Here is a 6394-nt window from a genome sequence, read left to right as displayed (position 1 = left end):
GGACAAAGCTTGCTCCTTTATACCATCTGAAGACATTTGCCCACTGAATTACTCTTAAGAAGAAATTATAGATGCTCACTATTGATGATTTTCCTTCCATGAAGGATTATATTAACAGGTTAGAGGATATGCGGGATGAGCTCGCGTCCCTTGGCAGGATGATCTCTTCAGAGGATATGGCTATGGTTCTTTTGACTCAACTACCATCTCTCTGGTTTGATGTCTTCTACACCAGACTTCTTACATTATGGACCCGTGAGAAGCTTCTATGGGAGGAGCTTGCCCCACTTGTTTTGGAGCATGATGAGCACACCAAAGAGGTTGCTAGTGGATCCACCTTCACCAAAGCTTTTGTTGCAGGTTTGGGAGGGGGAAGAAGAAGAAAGGGAAGTCAAAGGTTAAAAGATAGGAGACTTCTTCAAGCTCTAACTCTAATTCGGAGAAGCCTCAATACCCATATTGTGGGAAGGGGACACATCTAGAGGAGAAATTCCCATGAGTCAATGCTCCTTCATATTGTTGAGTTGGAGGAGCATTCTTCAGTGGTTGCCTCATAATGGATCTTCTAGTCATATGACTGCATGAGGTGATTTGTTGTAGGATTTATGTCCTTCTAAGGGTATCATCACTATTGGTGACATTGTTTCAGTGCCTATTTGTGGTGTTGGCACTCTACCTTTGTATCTCGAGCTCCCTTTCACAGGCCCTCCTCTCAGTTTATTTCCTTACTAGGCTTGGTACCCAAGTTTTCTTCACCAAGTACGCTATTTGTATTGAGGATTCTTCTACACGGGCTATTATTGTGACAAGTTAGCAGGAGAGCATGCTTTACATGCTCCATTCCCCTTCTCTTATGCAAGGTCCTCCATCTCTTGCTATACCTATTTTCGCTTGTCAACAGGTTCCTTCCCATCCCCCACCCTCCCCTCATTTGGTTCCCTCATACTCCCCATCCCTTTTAGAGGGGGACAATCTTGGTGATGCGGCTATGGATTCCTTAGCCCTTGGTGTTTCAAAGGGGGTTTCATATGATCATGAGGAGCTTCTTCATCAACAATCTTCATCGACCTTGGCATTCCTCTTGCCACACCACGATCTATTTCTTCTCTTAGCTGTCCACCACATCCAAGATCTAAGAGGGGGTGTTAGCAGTCATGTTTATCACGCTTTGTCATCTTCTATACCTGTGAGCCTTATTTGAGTCAAATGAGGACTTTAAGAGCTCTGACTTATTGTTAACCCCAGTGCAAGGAAAGTAAAACGAAAATTAAAAAGACGCAAGGCAAAGCGAAAAAAGGTGGGCTGACCGAAAAAATAGGAGGAAAAAAGGCCAAGCGCAAGGGCAACCTTAAAATTTCAAGGCAATCACAAAAGAGAGAAGGCGTATTCTAAATATAAAAGCACACTCTAAATCTTTGTAAAAGAGTGCCAGGTTCTCTCCTATGCAATTTGTGAAAGGTGAGAAGGATCGAAGCTTGCTTGGAAGTGAATTATGTACACATGTACAACAGGATAAGGAAAAACGTCATCTCGTCCAACACCCATCAATCTCCTGAGGAAGGCAAAGCGCTCAGTAGTGAGGCTTTTCGTGAGCAGATTTGTAGGATTTTCATCAGTGGAGATCTTGCCAAGGTCAACAGACTTGTCCTCCACGACCCCGCATATGAAGTGATACCTCACCTCAATGTGTTTCGTCTTCGCATGGAAGACCGGATTCTTGGCTAGCTAAATAGAACTCATAGAATCCGAGTGTAGCATAGGGATAGTATCAATCCCAAGGTCATGAACCAAACGGCCCAACCATATGGCCTCCTTGCAAGCCTTAGTGGCTGCAACATACTCGGCCTCAATGGTAGAGAGAGCCGTACATTTCTGAACCCTGGACATCCAAGAAACAGCACCTCCAGCATAAGTAAAGACATAGCCGGAAGTGAACTTCCTACTATCTGCATGTCATGCATAATCGGAGTATGTGTAGCCTACAACTCCTGTATCATGGCTGCCATAGCAAATACACATATCTGCTATGTCCTCAAGGATCTCATGATACCCTTTACGGCATCCCAATGCTTTTTGCCAGGTGTAGCCATATAGCATGCCACAACACCAACTGCAAAGGCAATATCTGGACAAGTGGCTATCATGGCATACATCAAATTGTCCACGGCTGATGCATAAGGGATCTTGGCTATCTCAGCCCTCTGCTCATTTGTCTACGGACAATCGGCCTGTGAAACCTTCACATAAGAAGGTAATGGACAACCAATAGGCTTTACGTTGTCATGCATGCGGAAATGCTCAAGGACTTTATGAATGTACTTTCTCTATGAGAGGTAGAGTAGTCCTTGATGCGTGTCGCGCTTAATGCACATACCAAGAATATGAGAGGCATGTTCCAAATCCTTCATCTCAAAGCTCTTCTTTAGTTGAGATTTAAGAGCATCCAGCTCATCATAAGCTTTCCTTGCTATCAGCATATCATCCACATAAAGTACAAAATAAGCAAGGAGCCATCATGGTGTCGGAGGGGTTTTTGTTGAAAGATTGAATCCACCGGGGATCAGAGGTAGAAGGAAGTAAAGATAGGGGATGGAAGAGAAGAAAGAGAATACACAAGTGATAAACACGACAAAGACAAAGCACAATGAATTGAATCAATATGTATTGAAAGAACCTGGAATCCTTGCACTACTCAGAAGCAATCTCCAGGCAATAGATCTCCTCGAGCTTCTTCGTAGAACAAAACGTGCATCAAAATTACTGCTCCTTCTCTGCTGCTTGAAACCCAAATCTGATGGCTCCGTTGGCTCCGAAAGGGGGGTAAACTATAGGACACCTGCTCACGGATCTCCCAGATCACTCCTTCTTATTCTTTCAATTCAAAGTGCAGTTTTCAGCCTATTTACAGCAATCGTGACACATGCGATTTCATCAATCTATCTTTTTTATGAAAATCCCATAATTGGCTGAAAAAGCAACTAGCTTTTTGCATGCCATCCTAATCTAGAGGTTTTTTAAAATTTTCAGATTTTTTACAGTAAATAATATAAAAATAGGCTAAATTTATCCAAAAATCTTATATTTTTGGATAATTCATGCAACTCACACTAGTACTAATGACTCAGATCACATTGACTCTCTTGATCAATAAGAAAGTCGGATGATGATGCATTCCATGCTTTTTCACACTGTGTCCGCATAACATCACGACATCCACCCCCTCTGAACCTGCACATCCTCTGGTATGTGCTAAAATCCTAGTTGTCATCGGATTTGAGTCCTCCTCATCCTCTGTAACCATATCCTTTGCTCCTTCATCTTCCATATCTTCTTGGCTATCCCCTGTATCATGGCCACCATTTTCTTCCAATTCTGGCAACTCATAGGCAGTAGATTCCCGCCTCTTGAATAATTTGATTCTTTTTCCTACTACCAAAAGTTTTATGGCTGTCCCATCCAATTCACTTAATGCATAAATAGCATTATCAAACACCTATCTTACCACATAGAGTCCAAACCATCTTTTGGAAACTTTACGCATGACACTATGTTGGTTGTCTAAACTGCTATCATAAACCAATACCCAATCCCCATCTTTTATGGTTCTTAGTCTCAGTCTATGTCTTTTGTCAAACCATTTCTTGTTTTGTATCCTTGCTGGCCTTAACTTTGCATTGTTGCCTATATATCTTCTAACTTTCTTTTCAACTGTCTAATGCGTAAGGCCAATAACTCATCTCGATTCAACTCCTCTTCCCAAGGTAGCACACTCCGTGTGACTGTCATTTCTTCTATCGGCATGATAGGTTTTTGACCATACATCAATTCTGCAGGCATATATCCTGTAACAACACTATGAGTTATTCTATCAGCCCACAAAGCATAAGGGAGCAATCGTGGCCACTCTTTTACCTTCTCTCCACATGATTTTGCCAATGCCTTTACAATAGGTGGATGACCTCTTTCACTTTTTCCATTTCCATCAAGGTTATAGGCTGAAGTTAAAGCAAGCTTTATCCCCAACCGTGCAAAGAAATCATGAACTTCATCTACATCCAGCTCACCCCTATCTGCTGTAATTTTTCCCACACAGCCATACCTACAAAAGATCTCTTCTAAGAGAAAAGTACACACAGCATTTGGTGTCTTAGTACATAAAGCTTTCCCTTCCACTTGATTAGTCAAGTCTTCACGAGCAAGCACAAGATACCTCATTTGCCAAAGACCTATAGGCATTGTGACCAAATCCACCACTCACTTAAAATGAAGAGACAATGGATATGTGGGCTACAATCCATCCCGATGTCTCACGGATGAATACATTTATCATATCGTACATGTTTCCACAAAGTGAGCAACATCCTTATTCATACCCTGCCACCAATATCTTTCTTTGATCTTTGCAAAAGTACCCCAAACACCTCTATGACCAACCCACAAGCTTTCATAAAATTTTTGCATAACATTTACTTGTGAAGCTTTGTCACCCAAAACTCGCAATGGCATACCCTGTTTCTTTTTAGCATGTTTCCATAAGTATCCATCTTTTATGAAAAACCCATAGGCTTTCCTCTTAATCTTTTTAAACTCCTCATATGACCATTCATCTCTCTTTATTAATGTACTGAGGTATTGACTAATTCTTAGCCACTCTCCTATATATTTGTCTTCCAGAAACACTTCTATATAAGATGCAAAATATCTAAAGTGTCTTCTCTTTGTTGTCCAAGCTTCTGTTAATGCTGTAGCAACACCTTGCATTGCTAAATTCACTCTTGCAACATCATTTTCAACCGTAAGAAAGTCATCTTCTTCCTTCTCATCCATCATCCCATCTTCATTCTCATAACATGCTCGAGGTAACATGTCTACCCATTGGGTTATCTCTTCCTACAATATGCTGAAATTCAGGGTTCAAAGATTTGATGTATGCAATCCACTAGAGCATAGCAATGTCCGAGGTAGCACAAATAGTAATCATACCCAATATCGCAAACAATCAGTCTCAATGACTACATGAGCACCCACAAAATACTCCTTATCACATTTAAGGGCTATCACAATTCCCCATAATTCTCTTTTTACATGTGGATATCTTCTCTGTCATTCAGTCAATACTTTAGCACCAAAGCGTATTACATATCTTTGCCCTTCCTCATCATCTTGCCTAATTGCCTATCCAATCTCAATTGGGCTTGTATCAACAGTAATAATGATAGTCTTTCCATGTGAATAGTCAGCCTTTCTCAATGTAGGAGTTGCTTTTAAGAGTTGCTTCAATTTCTTCATTGCTTTCTAATGCTTCTTCTCCCAATGAAATCTCTGACCTTTCCTCAGAAGCTGATAAAGAGCATCGGCTACATGTGCAAAGTAAGGAATCCATAGAACACACATGCACCCAAGAATCTACGTACCTCTGATACATTCGTGCATACATCTTGCATTCTATCAATCCCATCTATTTTTGCTGGTGATGGTCTTCGCCCATAAGGACCACACATATGCCCAACAATCAAAACCTCTTCAACTCCAAAGACAGACTTTTGTCCAGAAAGAGTTAAATGCATCTCTTCTAGACGCAACAAAATCCTCTCACAATCCACAATATGGTTTGCAACAAACTATCTGCATCCATGAGCATCCATCTCTTCATTCTTTTCATCCACTACACACCCTTGGATTGGAACATCATCTAAGAAGGGCATAGTCAATTGTGGTATAAAATCCATGAGTACCCTATCCATAGCATTTGTCATGTGTGCCATTGAGTTTGTTGCACCCTATGGGAGAGTACACATCCATACTAACCCCAAGGGAGTCTTCATGGTTGTGATATCCCTGCTTTCAATTGCAAGCTGAAACTGATCATACCCTGAGTAAAGATCACCCAAAGAATAGATTGCTCTACCTGCAAAAGCCTCTGCAAATTCATCAACCATAGGACCTGCACCCACATTTCTTATGGTCACTTTATTGACCAGTTGCATGTCTTGAATAAATCTCAAAGCCCTATTCTTTTTTGGCACAATAAACCAACGATTTGAGTACGGGGCTAAAGAAAGCTCCAAGATCTTCATGCGAATCTTTTCATTTAGCAAATCCATAAGCTTTGGTAAGTAAGCTTTAGGCACTGGAATGGGCCTCAAGTTCCATGGTACATGTGGCACAATAAATATGACCATAGGAGAGATAACATTTGGATCCACACAACCTATTTCACTTGGCAAATGCCTTTTCATGTAGCCAACATGTGCATAAAACAATCTCTCAATGGGCGAAAGAAACCCTTCTACAACACCAACTTTCAATTCTTATAATGTTTCAGATGTAAACTGATGACCTATATCTTTAGGATCCCGTAAGCTTAGATGCCTTGACACTTTTTCATACAAAC

Source organism: Lygodium microphyllum, chromosome 4, assembly GCF_053477565.2.
Source record: "Lygodium microphyllum isolate KBCC chromosome 4, Lygodium_microphyllum_v1.1.10, whole genome shotgun sequence".
Classification (NCBI taxonomy): domain Eukaryota; kingdom Viridiplantae; phylum Streptophyta; class Polypodiopsida; order Schizaeales; family Lygodiaceae; genus Lygodium; species Lygodium microphyllum.
Note: the sequence above shows the minus strand (reverse complement) of the source record.